This window comes from Uloborus diversus, chromosome 1 (assembly GCF_026930045.1).
Source record: "Uloborus diversus isolate 005 chromosome 1, Udiv.v.3.1, whole genome shotgun sequence".
NCBI classification, from domain to species: domain Eukaryota; kingdom Metazoa; phylum Arthropoda; class Arachnida; order Araneae; family Uloboridae; genus Uloborus; species Uloborus diversus.
The window spans coordinates 206,657,074-206,670,861 of record NC_072731.1 but is presented as its reverse complement, the minus strand read 5'-3'; the positions used below and the strand labels follow the sequence as shown (position 1 = coordinate 206,670,861).

Genomic DNA, 13,788 nt, shown 5'->3' with positions numbered 1-13,788 from the left:
TTGAAAATGCACCATAATTTTATAGAGCTCTAACTCAAAGTTTCAAAAAAAAAAAAAAAAAAGAACAAACAATAGAAACCAACAACTAATGTAAAGGATTAAAAATATATACTTGTTTTACACTTCCGAAATTTTTATTTAATACAATCTGTGTGCAAGAAACCATCTACTTTAAAAACAAACGAGCTGATGTGTGCATCACATGACTTCCTTTTACTCCAATTTAATGTCATTTCCCCATTATTCGCTATTTTAATGTGATTCAATATTTATTCTCTAAATATCACCAACAATGGCCAAATTGAAACCAAAAAAAAAAAAAAAAAACTCCGCCAAATTTGTCGCCAAGTTGGCGACAAAACTTGGCGACCAAAAGACTGGCGATATATCGCCAAGTGTCCGACAAATTATAACGCCACTTGAGTTTACATCGAAATTAACAATGATTTCCCCCCAAAAAGGTGCAAAAGACCCCCTTAGGAACATCCGAAAGCAACCAAAAGGGGAGGTGCACAACTAGACCCCACTACGAGTCTATGTACCAAATTTCAACTTTCTAGGACATACCATTTTTGAGTTATGCGAGATACATACGCACATACGCACATACGCACATACACACATACGCACATACATACAGACGTCACGAGAAAAGTCGTTGTAATTACCTCGGTGATGGTCAAAATGGATATTTCGCGTGTCTATACATTCTTAGGCACTTTTCCGCATGTGGTCGAATCGAAAAAAAAAACTCAACATTCATTTGGGGGTGAGCAAAATGGAAATTAAGGGCGATTTTTGAGTGAAAATTTTTTCGCGAATACAATACTTCCTTTTTTGTAAAAGGAAGTAAAAAGCGGTAGCCTCCAGTTTTTTCGGATCGCGTTAAAAGATCCGAGACTTTTGTCATCTTGCGTGAATTTATAAACAATGTAATTTTATAAGAGTTTTTGATTTTAACTTCTGTTTTGAATACTTACTCCTGTAAACCCCGTGGCATACTTTGTGAAACACGAGGAAAATTTAAATGTTTTAATAAAAAAAATATCGGAAAACATATTTATACAATAGCCGCATTGCTCGGCTTTGCACGGTCTACTTCGAAAAAAAAAGAAAGTTATGTCAAGCGATGTGTTTTCAGTGTTGCCAGATGGTCAAATCCAGATTTCCCCAATTCCCTACCAACTTTTCCCCAAAAAGCGATGTTTTCTATCAAAATTCCCCAAATTCAAAAATTATTTTTCCACTAATATTTTCATAAAATGAGTCGACTTCCTCTGATATTTTTGTCTCTTGAAAAAACATTTTTTTCCCCAAATAGCCAAATTTTCTTTTAAAATTCCCCAACTTTTTTTTTCTTTCCATTTTCGCTTTTTTTTTTTTTGTCTTCTTTATCTTTTATCTTTTTTATATTTTTATTGATAATGAAGTTGAAAGTCTCTCTGTCCGGATCTCTCTCTCTCTCTCTCTGTCAGGATCTCTGAGACGCGCATAGCACCTAGACCGTTCGACCGATTTTCATGAAATTCGGCAAAGAATTAGTTTGTAGCACGGGGGTGTGCATCTTCAAGCGATTTTTCGAAAATTCGATTTTGTTCTTTTTCTATTCTAATTTTAAGAACATTTTCCCGAGCAAAATTATCATAAAATGGACGACTAAATTACCAAGTTATCATAATGCGGAATCGTGAAGTGGGCAAACCAATTGGCGTGAAATTCATCATGCATTATTTGTAAATATATAGAGTGCAACCAAAATACCTTTTTAATTTTCTACTACGAGCAAAGCCGTGCGGGTGCCACTAATCATAAATACAAGCGCCTGATCGATTGATAAGAAATAACCAAATATTTTTTTTCTACTCGCATTTACTTACTCTGCTTCTGTATGTACATTTAAACTGTGATTTTTGTATATATTTATCTAAGAACATTCTTCATCACACTTATTTTTGCCTGTTTCACGTATCAACTAGTTACTCACCCAGAACTATTAATGCGAATTTCATAGCATAATTTTCCACATATTGCGAAATACGAATTCTATAAAGTTGAGCAAAGCTAAACCAACGCTGTTTAATACAAACAATGTAACTACCAGACGTAGGGACGCGAATTTAAATACGAAAAATATTTTTTCCCCGGGTTTTCCCCAAGGAAAAAATTTTTCCCCAAAGAATTTCCCTCAAAACTCATTTCCCCAAAATTTTCCCGGAGAGCACCAGATTTCCCCAAAATGGGGAAATTTCCCCCAATCTGGCAACACTGCGCGTTTTCAACAATTAGGCTTAAATAATTGAGAAAAAATACTATAAAATTTCCTGTAAAAATAATGACTCTTAAATTTACGCACACACATATACGTATACACGTTTATTCTTTGTTTTATTCATATAGATTTTGTTAATAACTCATCAAAACTGTATTCAAACTAAAATCTGGCCCCACGAGAGGCCATGTCAGCCTAGTCAAACTAGAGGTCCGGCGATACTAACGCAAAAATAAAAAAAGAAAGAAAAGAAGGAAAGAAAAAAAAGCAAGGAAGAAAGAAAAGATGGAATAAACTCCGATTAAGAGAAAAGTTAAAGTTTATGTAAGATTTGGTGTTTACTGTTGTGGCACTTAAAATAGAGTTATTGTTTTCTAGTAAGCAGTTGTGATTTTTTCTCCCCCCCCCCCCTTCTTTTTCTCTTTCTATTTCCCCTTTTCTTACTGTTGTCCCCTTTTCGTCTTTTCCTCCATTTTTTCCTCCCCCCCTTTCTTTTCTTTTTTTCATCTTTTTTTGGGGTGGCGGGAGTTGCCCGGCGACATAACTGACAATGGGCCCGCCTTGCCTCTCAGGTGCTCCGACTAAAACGCTCGTACATGAAGCACAGATTTTGTTACACATATTTTTGTTTTAATGAATATGCTAACTTACATCACTTTACACTCACCGTCAATAACGCCAATTGGGGGGAAATATAGCAGTTAACAAATGTTTAAAATGTTTCGTGTGCAAGTGGTTTTTTCAAATTGTTCGAGGTTTTGCAGTGTGTTTTTGCGTATCACGGCAGAAAATTTGCATGAATTTTTGAATAACGATGAAAAATATAAATTCCTTGGTTTTTTTAACTTGGAAAACCTGCCATTTTTCTGAAAGGGTGATAAGTTCCAATCTCATCTTTTGAATGGTCCCTTAAAACTTTGAACTGGAATATCTCTTTGAGTTTTTGTAGCACAAGTGTCAAGTTTTTTGTGTCAGTAATAGTTTTAAATGTTGATTATTTTTCTAAATATAAGTTAGGGGACATACGACCCGTATAAAAAGTTAAAATTTGTATTTTTTGACTCATTTTAATTTTTGCTTCAAACTTTCAATATCTTAATTTTGCAACTGGAAGTATGCATCTAGGACTAACGGTTGCGAAAATAGAGGTCTTGCAGGTTAAAACGGAACACTCTATAATAAAATAGGTTATCTATAGTATTTTCCAGCCAGACATTATTTCCAACATATTGCTTTCATCGATCGCTGAATTGCTTGAACTGGCAAGAACACTTACTGCTATATTGAAAAGAAAAATGTAGTCTCTGTCATGGAAGAATTGAATTTTATTCAAAATCTTCCTATTTCTTTTGTCGTTGCCACCTGTTTGATGCAAGATTCAAAAGATTTTCTCTTATAAGCTTTTATGAAAAAATGCTGCGCAGAAAATTGTTTTGACTTAATATTTTTTCGAGTCTTTTATGCCAAAGGAAAATAATTATCAGTAATATATTTTCGTTTATCTTGATATTTTGTTTTATTCGTGTAATTATTTTTGGATATACGGTTATATTTTGAACTTTTAATGCAAGCACATATGAGTGTTGCTACTCTGCTAAGAAATTAGTTTCAGAACCTGGTATCCACGGTCGCTTTTGAGTCCAAAATTATTTTAATTCAAATATATCAAGAATAAGAAAAATTAAGTACAGTTAAACCTGTGTAAGTTGACCACTTGCGATGCACTACTTTAGTGATCAACTTAAACAGGTGGTCAACTTACAGAGGTTGAAATATATGATGTAGATCTATTTCTGTGCCTGAAAATAGAGGTCAACTTAGACAGGTGGTCGACTTACGAGGGTGAGCAACTTTACAGGTTTTACTGTACTATAAAATGATTTTGTTATTGCATTGTACATCATACTATCACTGTAGATCAGCTAATTATTTAAATACAATTGTATTTACTTTTAGGAAATAGTAAAACTTGAGATTTCGGAAAATTACAAAATAGCTTATAAATGATCTTAATTTCCAACTTCCTACTGCGAAAAAAATCATGCAGAGGCCCATTCATGCTAAAGGCACCGTTGTAAAGCAAAATATTAATCATCGATTAAAACAATAAATTATGAATTAAATCTTTGGGATCTCAGTAAAGTAATGATAAAAAACAAATATATAGTGTAAATACAGTTAAATATATTTCTCATTTAATTAGAAACATAAAAAAATTGGTAACTATTAAGCGAAAATTGTAGATTATTGTGTTAACGTCGGAGTATTTATATTTTGTGCAGGTGGAATCCTTTAGATCAAGGCTAGTTCGGCTAATTTTTATCCTGATTGTATCAGGAGTCACGACAAAAGAAAAAAAAGTGATACGATAATCCTTACGCTATAAAAATCTGCAACAGCAAACAGCATAAAGCAAACTGACCGTTTCCTTATCCACCCTTATCAGTATTCGTGATTAAGAAGTCTTTTTGGAAGAGCTTCAATGCAGGCTATGCAGAGTACCCTTTTTTTGATCAAGATGGACTTTCTTATTTCTGGCAGGCCTCCGTGGCGCAATTGGCTAGCGCGTTCGGCTGTTAACCGAAAGGTTGGTGGTTCGAGCCCACCCGGGGGCGAGGCATTTTTTTTTTTTTGCATTAGAACATTGTGCTTCGAATTTAGATGAGATCTACGAATTTAACAGCGCATCTGCTCATGCAATAGCTTTTACACTCTTAACATTATCTGAAGTAATATCTGCTACGCGTTTTTGGGTGCTAGAAAAAGTTGAATTTTTAAAACGACACAAAATTTTCAACTTAAAATAAATTCCTGTAACATTTTTTTTTTACTTTATTCATTTATTTATTTTTATAAATAAAGGGGGTTTTCAATGTGAGCAGCTCTATTTTTTCCTTTTTATTGCCGTTTACGTGAAAATTTTGAAATAATGTGATGCATTTATTTTTATCTCATTAGTTCAGGTAAATGTGGTTTTCTTTTTTTTCTCTTTTATTTTTATTTTTGATTTTAGTTTACGGGATTTTTTTTCGTTGTCTTGTAATTTCAATTTTAAATTCTGATTTAACAGCCTTTTTTTTTTGGTTGTTTAGTATCAAGATTTATGGTAAATACAACATATTTCCAAAATTTGACACTGATAAGGTAATATTTTTTGATGTGACCAAACTAGTTAATTTCGTTATAAAATGATAAGGTCTTGCTATTATTCTTTTGATCATTAGTTAAGACCTACGAATGTACAGAGGAATATTTATTTGCGTAATTTTGGACATATTTTGATTTTAAATGCTTATTTAAATTTGTCAAGTGCATGTGAATAAAGTGTAATTTGTTTTCCAATTATTTATTCGTTTTTATTTGCATACATACTCATATATTTATTCAGTCATTTATTAATTTCTACACATTAATTCATTTATTCATGCATATATTTATTCATTCAATTATTCGAATGTTTTTTAAGCCATCCGTTATTTCTATTATACGTTTATTAATTCATTGTTTCATTTTTTAAAGTTTACTCATTATTATTATTATTATTATGTGGTTAATGCAAGGAAAAATATGTTTTATAGTAGACATTACATTTTATGTGCATTTTAGTAAAAAATAGCAACTTCTCGTTCTGAGCTATGCTGCGTATATAATATTTCGCTTAGCACGGCAGCCTATTCCGTAGCATACCGTTAACGGACGTGCACACTAGAAGACTCTACTACTCCTTTAAAAATAGTTTTTTGTTTCGGAGAAATTATTGTAGCGAAAGTAAAGAACAGATTTTTTTAACAGTCGAAATACCATAAAACATTCGCCACATTATGTGAATTCAACTATCTTGTTTCTTATTCCAATATATAATCTAAGTACTAAATTTACTAATTCGCTTAGAAATTTTACGCTGATCGATTTGGGTCTTGAAATCCCAATAGCAATTTTTATCGAATATTGTTTTTCTGATTGATACCCCATTTTTTTAGGTTTCAGAACTTTTGGATACTGTATAGTACAATTTTATGATCATTTTCAGTAGGTGAAGTTTAGGTTTCGCAACATATGGAGAACTAATTAGCTGAAGCATATGGTAGTTTAGTTTTTATTAGTTTTTAGTTTAGCATTTAGTCATATAAGTAAAAAAAAAAACTATCATAGTCTAACCGAAATTTTTAGGAAAATATCCCTCTCTTCTTACAATTAAATATGTCCAAAAAGAGAGAGAGAGAGATAAATTTAAAGAAATATATATTTGATTAATTTGTTTATTGCAAGTGTAACTCACCCCCTCAGATATTTTTTCTACAAATATCTTTACTGAATGATAAAGAGCAACGGGAGTGCAAAATTTGCAAATTAAAGTAAATACCTAATGAAAACCTATAGACTGTAAGTGTAAACAGATAGCAGTCTGGAAGTTACAAAACTAATTTCTTAGGGAACATTAAAATATTTATATTTACTCCGATAATTTAATTAAGAGATTAGATTCTATTTGCATCACTTTATTAAATTAAGTATGTATTTGAATGTTATACTTTACTTCATTTTTCTGCAAAAAAAAGGATTAAAAATTTATGTACAGAAAAATGATCAAGTTCATAAAATTGCATTAAACTTAATCTTATTGGAATTATTTTCCTGAGACTAAATTACTTTGAGAAGATGCGAATAAAAATGCAGATTATAAGTTTTTTTTTTCTTTTCCTCTTCTTCTTTTTTTCTTTTTTTTTTTTTTTTTTTTTTTAACGAATAAATATCTTAAAAAATATAAGATTCACATACTAAAAGCATTAAAAGTGTTATGTTTTACTTATTATTCACAGCGAAATATATCATAACTGTTCAAGGTATGATATTTTGTGAACCAAGTACGAAATACAGACGACACAAATAAAATTTCCGTTTTTGCCCCGCAAAAATATTATATAAAAAATCCAAATGATCTTTGATTTTCAATGGCATGGGACTTTGATCAATCAAAAAACTTGAAGTTTAGATCCTTTCTTTTTTTTTTTTTTTCTTTTTTTATACACTACAATGAACTCCCGATTATCCGTGGAATAGGGTGGCACGGTAACCGCGGACAAGCGAAAACGGCGGATAAGCCGAATAATGGGTAAAAAACGATGATTAGCGTATATAATAGCTAAAAAATATTAATAACACTCACACATACATTTAAATTATAGCAGAAACCGTGCTACGTTGCATCTTCTATGTATCTCCTTTGTTAATAAAAATATACGCTCATGTTTGTGAAAATTGCAACACGAAGATGAATTCATGCAAATGAACCGAAATTCAAAGGAAATGTATAGCAGGATAACATATGCAAATGAATAGAATTAGAGACGTAGCGCAAGCGTGGACCGAGAAACTCCCTCTGAAGTGCCGCGTAGACTCTGCATATAAAGGGCTGTAAAGGTTTCTCGAAATCAGTGTATCATCATTTTCTGCCAATGGTACATGTTTCTCTAGTACTGAATGTGCCTCGTCCAAAATGCAAAGCGTCATACGAACGAGTAACGGAGTTCGAATGGAGCAGCATGATCGGCATGCATGAGGGTGAACTTACGTATAGAGAAAGTAGTGCCCACACGGGGCGTAATGCCTCAACTGTGATGCATATTTGTAAAAGATGGACAGAGGACAATGAAATTATCCGAAGGAATCGCACCAGCCCACGCAACTAAACGATGCCACGGAATTCTCGACACCTCATCCGCTTAGCTGTGATGGATCGTATAGCATCCTCTAGTACTCAAGCACAACTTTGGAGTAAGACTACAGGTGTCACATTTGCTGCGTCCACAGTTCGTCGGTGTCTGCTGCGCCAGGGCCTGCATGCAGAGATTCTCCTAAAGAGGAGCCCCTTCACTTTCAACCATCGTTGCTTCCAGCTTCAATGGACCCACCAACAAGCCCAATGGCGTGCGGACAAGAACGGCTTCTCGGGTGAGTCCAGATTTAATCTACACTATAACGATGGACGTGTACGAGTCAGACTTTACACATGAAAACGTCGCCTCCTAGAGTGTGTAATCCGTTATACTGGCATAACATCAGGTGTTGTGGTCTAGAGCGCTATTGAATATCAAGGGAAATTCCATCTACTCCAAATTACGGGTAAACTCAATAGCGAGTGCGACTTCAGGGACGCTGTGATTCCGGGAGTACTATCCTTTCTTCAGAGCATTCCTGGTGCTGTGTTTCAGCAGGAGAATGCACGTCCACACGTCACACGTTACGTGCAAGTGTTCTTCGGTGCACGACAGGTTACGCTACCTCCTTGGCCTGCCCGTTCTCCGGATATGACGCCCATTGAGCATGTCTTGAATTGCGTTGGTCGGAGACTCGCCCATGTGTCTCGTCCGGCAGTGGCTACGGATTAACTTCGGGCTCCGATTGAAGCCATACGGGATGCTATTCCCAGTCGTGACATTCAGCACCTTTATGATTCGATGCCAAAACGTGTACAGGCTATCACACATGCGCGGGGTATCAATATTGATTTACGTCTGTTATTTTCATTTCATTGATCTGTAATTTTGATCGTTTTTGCAGCACTATGAGTAATATGTGAAATAAATTTTATTCATTTCCAATGAGTCCTTCACATTGTTGCAATGTTCACAAACATGAGTGTATATAAAATTTAAAAACGAACAATAACACAATCGTAAGTTTTAAAAAAAATTGAAAAAAGACTTGCGGATAATCCGACAGCCGATAATCAGGAGTCTATTCAACTATAAATCACCGCAACAACCAGCGCTATTACAGTTTTTCTTTTTAGCACTTGAAGAGAATGGAATTAACAATCCTTTTTATGAGTACGGGCAGAAATCCTATAAATGCTGTAAAAATCACTGTGTAGCAGTTTTCTTACATTCCTATCAGAAAATCGCTGGATAACTGTATGTCTAAATACTAAACGCTTTGGAGATTCCTGGATGGACACTCTCCCATATGCTTCATTTTTCAGTGTTGCAGCGGTCTGATGTCGGCAGGGTGTTTTATTTTCTTTTCTTTTTTTTAGTACAGTACATATGGCTGTCCCAAACATGATTTTTTAATATTTTTTTTTCTGTTTGGAACATGATCATGTCAGCTCGAGCTCGAAATTCCTCCTGAGTTAGTAATCAGAAAATTACCATTACAGATCACCGCGCTATATCACTGCTACTAACGCAAATGGCGAGTATACTCTGTTGCCATTCCCACCACTACTAAGACAACGATTTTATTTTCATTGGAGTGCCAGTGACTCTAACGTTAGATACCCAAACATGATTTTTTAAATACTTTTTTCTGTTTGGAACTGGATCATGTCAACCAAATCTGAACCGAGAACGAAATTCCTCCTTAGGTAGTATCAGAAAATTACCATTACGGATCACCGCGTTTTGTCACCGCTACAACCGCAAATGGCACGTATACTGTTGCCTATTGACACCATTCCCATAACCCTATCCCGACCACAACTAACACAGTGTTCTGGTTTTTAGTGCAGTACCTGTGACTGTTAAGTTACAAGAACTGAAAAAAAAATGTTTATTGAAATTGAATATTCTCAAAGTCTTAGCAAATACTTTTTGGGGTGCTGATAAAGAGTCCCTTTTAAGAATCTACAGGGCTCTGATACGCTCAAAACTTGATTATGGATGCCAAATTTACGGCTCCGCGGAAAAAAATTATATAAAAACTCTAGATCCAATACATAATCAGGCACTGCGCACCTGCACAGGAGCCTTTCGAATGTCGCCTATAAACGGTCTTTATATTCTTGCACACGAACAATCTTTAAACAATAGACGTCACAAACTTTCCTAGAATTTTTACTTTAAAATTAAACCTTGCACAAATCATGCTTTACACCTCCATATCTTTAATCGATCTAATGTTTTCTTATTTCTGCATGGTCCATCGGTAAACTCCAACATTTGGAATCCAAATGCGACGGGTGCTGTCAGAACTGCAGTTATCTGATTTCGATACTCTCAACACAATAGAACCAATAAAACCATGGTGTGAAGTAATTGCTCCTACAATAAAAGACCTCAATATGTTCCCCAAAGAAACTACCTCCAATACAGTTTACCAACAAATTTTTCATGACATTAAAAGCAAATATTCAGAATACAAAGCCATATACTCTGACGGATCAAAAGCAAACGACGGTCATGTGGGAATTGCAGGCAATGAAGCTGCCGATTCAGCTGCCAGAGCCGCAAATATCCTGGTTGATGATACTGTCCCTTTTGATGACATTAAAAACGCCATTTCTGAATGTCTTAATACGCATTGGCAGCGGACCTGGAATCTTGAAACACAAGATAAATTGCATTCGTTCCAGCCCTCGGGTAAAGGTTTCAAATCTTTACAACTTCCCAGGAGAGAACAAGTTTTATTAGCTCGACTGCGCGTTAGTCATACAAGGTTCACTCATAAATACCTCTTATGTTGCGAACCAGATTCAACGTTCAGTGCATGTAATGTGAATTAGACAGTTTACGTATTTTAAATAACTGCCCAAATTTTAATCAAATACGTTTTAAATATTTTAATAATTTTAACCCTTCTTAGAAGGAGTTGCTTGGTGACCCACCCCGCCGCAATTTGTACTCCAGGAGATTGGTTTCTCCCTTTTAATTTAGTGATAGTATCGTTATAATGTGATTTTATCATTCTCGTATTTTTCAAAGTTTTTTTTTTTTTTTTTTGTCAAGATATGGTTTTATCCGTTTTTTCTAAATGTTTTTAATTTTTACATGTTTTTAACGACTTTATATTTTAAACCGCTTAAAATTGACTTCTACCTCAAAATACGTTTATTTTTAACATTTCCTAAATGTATACTTCAATGCAAAATAAATGGTGTAATACAAAGAATCGTTTTGCGCAGTATAGCCCTCAAGGGCTCTTGCGCAATTAAAATCAAATCAACCAACCAACCAACCAACCAAGTTTGAATGATCTTATTTTTTAGAAGTGGAAAGGTTCGAGAAATATTTAAAAAAAAATTATAAAACATTTTTTTTTTAAATAATGAAGTTGAATACATGTATTCTTACAGTGATTGAACAATATCTCAATACTTATATTAATGGTTAATTTTTCCGAAATAAATCAGTCTGAAATTATTGCTCTCTGATCAACAAACATCTAATTTAACTGTCGCTAAACCGTATTCTAATCAATGTCTCTCTTAAGAAGGTTTCACTACATTTTTAGAAAATGAAATTCATTTTGACGAATTGTCTTTCCTGAAAATTATAAATTCATTTTTGCATGTTCAAAGTAAAAGTCTTTTGCTTAAAATTTGTAATTAAAATCTAATTTCACCAGTTTGTTTTTAAAATAATTTATTAAGTTACTCATAAGTGTACGCGCTTTCTTATTCATTATTAAAAAGAAGTTTTTTGAGAAATTTTTCGGAGACAAAAATATAGAGCTTAAGTGAGAATCTGTTGAAATTTTTAGTAACGCTACGCTGAACATGGAAAAGGGGATGAAAAGTAGCGTATTGCGTCAAAAGTAATGCATAAATCTAATTTAGTTGCTAGAGTACTTTCGGGAAATTTCAAGTGCAAAATTTTTATTTTACTTTAAAAAAAAAAATACTTGTACATGTTAAGTATAAACTATACATTTTCCCCATATATTTGGGGAAATTCTTGAAACAGGTCCACACAAAATATTCAGTTTTTTAATTATTTAATCATTTATTTTTTAAGTGTCAACAGTTTCATCTTGTAACTTTATTTTTATTTATTTTTTTTATTAATTTACTTTTTTTGTCTTAAGAAAAATATTTGGTAGCATTTATCAGCTAAAAAAATAATACTTTTCCGAGACGATTTTTTAATTTTTTTTTTTACAAAAGAAATGCAGAACGCACCGGTTAGTACTTTTTGGGGGGACTAATGAGCTAGATATGAACATAATTACTGCATAGTTAATTGTATTTTGAACTGGCAAAAAGTTTCCACAAAAGGATGCTGCACATTTTCATTTCAGGAGCAAAATTTCCACCATAACATCACCGTACACCCTCCTGTCGCCTCAGTCCTTCTTAATCATGGTTTGTAAAAACATTTGAAATAGTAATTAATATTTGTTATGGTTTTGAAAAAAGTCGCACCTCCACTCGAGATGACATGGTACAGTCTGACAACGAAATGTATAGAATGGGCGATCTGCCACTTAAGACGATTCCATATGAATGAATATTCGCAACTCCAACAAACTATAGGAAGCACTGCAGCCACTGTCTAATGGCGGATGAAAAAGTCAAAACAAACGTAAGCCGGCGCCGTAGCGTAGAAAATTCTCATAAGCCTAGTAAATTTTGTTCGTATGCACGATTTTTTTGATTTATGCTTTTTAAATTAATTTTCAAAGTCTTGTGGACATTCTGGCCCACGTAGAAAGAAATGAAAATTCAAAAAACATTACTAAACGACAAAATTTAATGCATATTACGTAGTTTGTAGTTCTAAGCAGCCGTTTCCACGATGTTGAATTCGATATTTATCAATTCTTGATAAAACTAAATAATAATTATGACCTGACAAGAATAACAATTAATACTAGATAATTTGATTATATGACATTACGAATTATTATCAAAAGAAGATGATACTTCTTTGTCTTGCTTAGCTAGTACTAATTGTTTTGCATTTGTAGCTGAGGTTTTTTTCTCAAATTGCCGAATCGGTTAATTTTAATTTTTTCTGTTTCGTATGTTTCTAATTTCTAAGCTATGATTTAGTTATGTCATGCTATGCAAATCATCAACGAAATTCGCACGGATATATGGTGGTAGTTTTCTTTTCAGTTGATTCACTATTATTTCTTTTTACTTATCGAATTCTGTAATCTTTCTACCATTTTATTCCACTCATGATAAAAAATTAAAATATCTTAAATGACATGCGAAATCTCACCAAGGGTTCTTTGCTCGCACTAAAACTATAACCCTAAACAAATTTGACGAAACCTTTTAGCTGTGAATGTAAGCATTCAAGTAAATTCTTTCTCTGTTAAACATTTTACATTTTGTTCTCGGATAATATAGTCAAGAAAATATTCTGCATACTGTCCATTCTAACTAAATGCTGCTGTAAAATATTGTTAGTTAAATTAATTTAAGATTTAAAAAAAAAAGAAAAAAAAACATATTCTTCCAAATTCACACAAAACAATATATTTTTTAACCTTGTATAACGTTATCCAAGTTTGTTAATCCCGATGTTTCTTGTGTTTACGCTTGCACCATTGAACAATCAAGTCACATTTTAGAAGGAAATAAAGAAAACTAACATTATTTTAGAAGCTAATTATACTATTAAGGGACGAAACAATTTCTGTAGCTAAAAGCAATCTAAGACACATCGAATGCGTTACTAAATACTCATAACAATCTGCCTACGTTTACCAACAGACACACGTGCTTTACCTTTTTCTTTAATTCTGTAAATCACTGCAAGGTAGCGTATTCGAGCGCTGGAGTTGCGAAT

At 33.4% G+C, this 13,788-nt stretch overlaps 1 non-coding gene across 1 annotated transcript; it reads left to right on the top strand.

Moving 5' to 3' along the window:
- The first annotated feature begins 4,810 nt into the window (after positions 1-4,810).
- On the top strand, positions 4,811-4,884 carry Trnan-guu (transfer RNA asparagine (anticodon GUU)). The gene has a single exon. It is a non-coding gene; the product is annotated as a tRNA-Asn (tRNA).
- Positions 4,885-13,788: the final 8,904 nt, after the last annotated feature.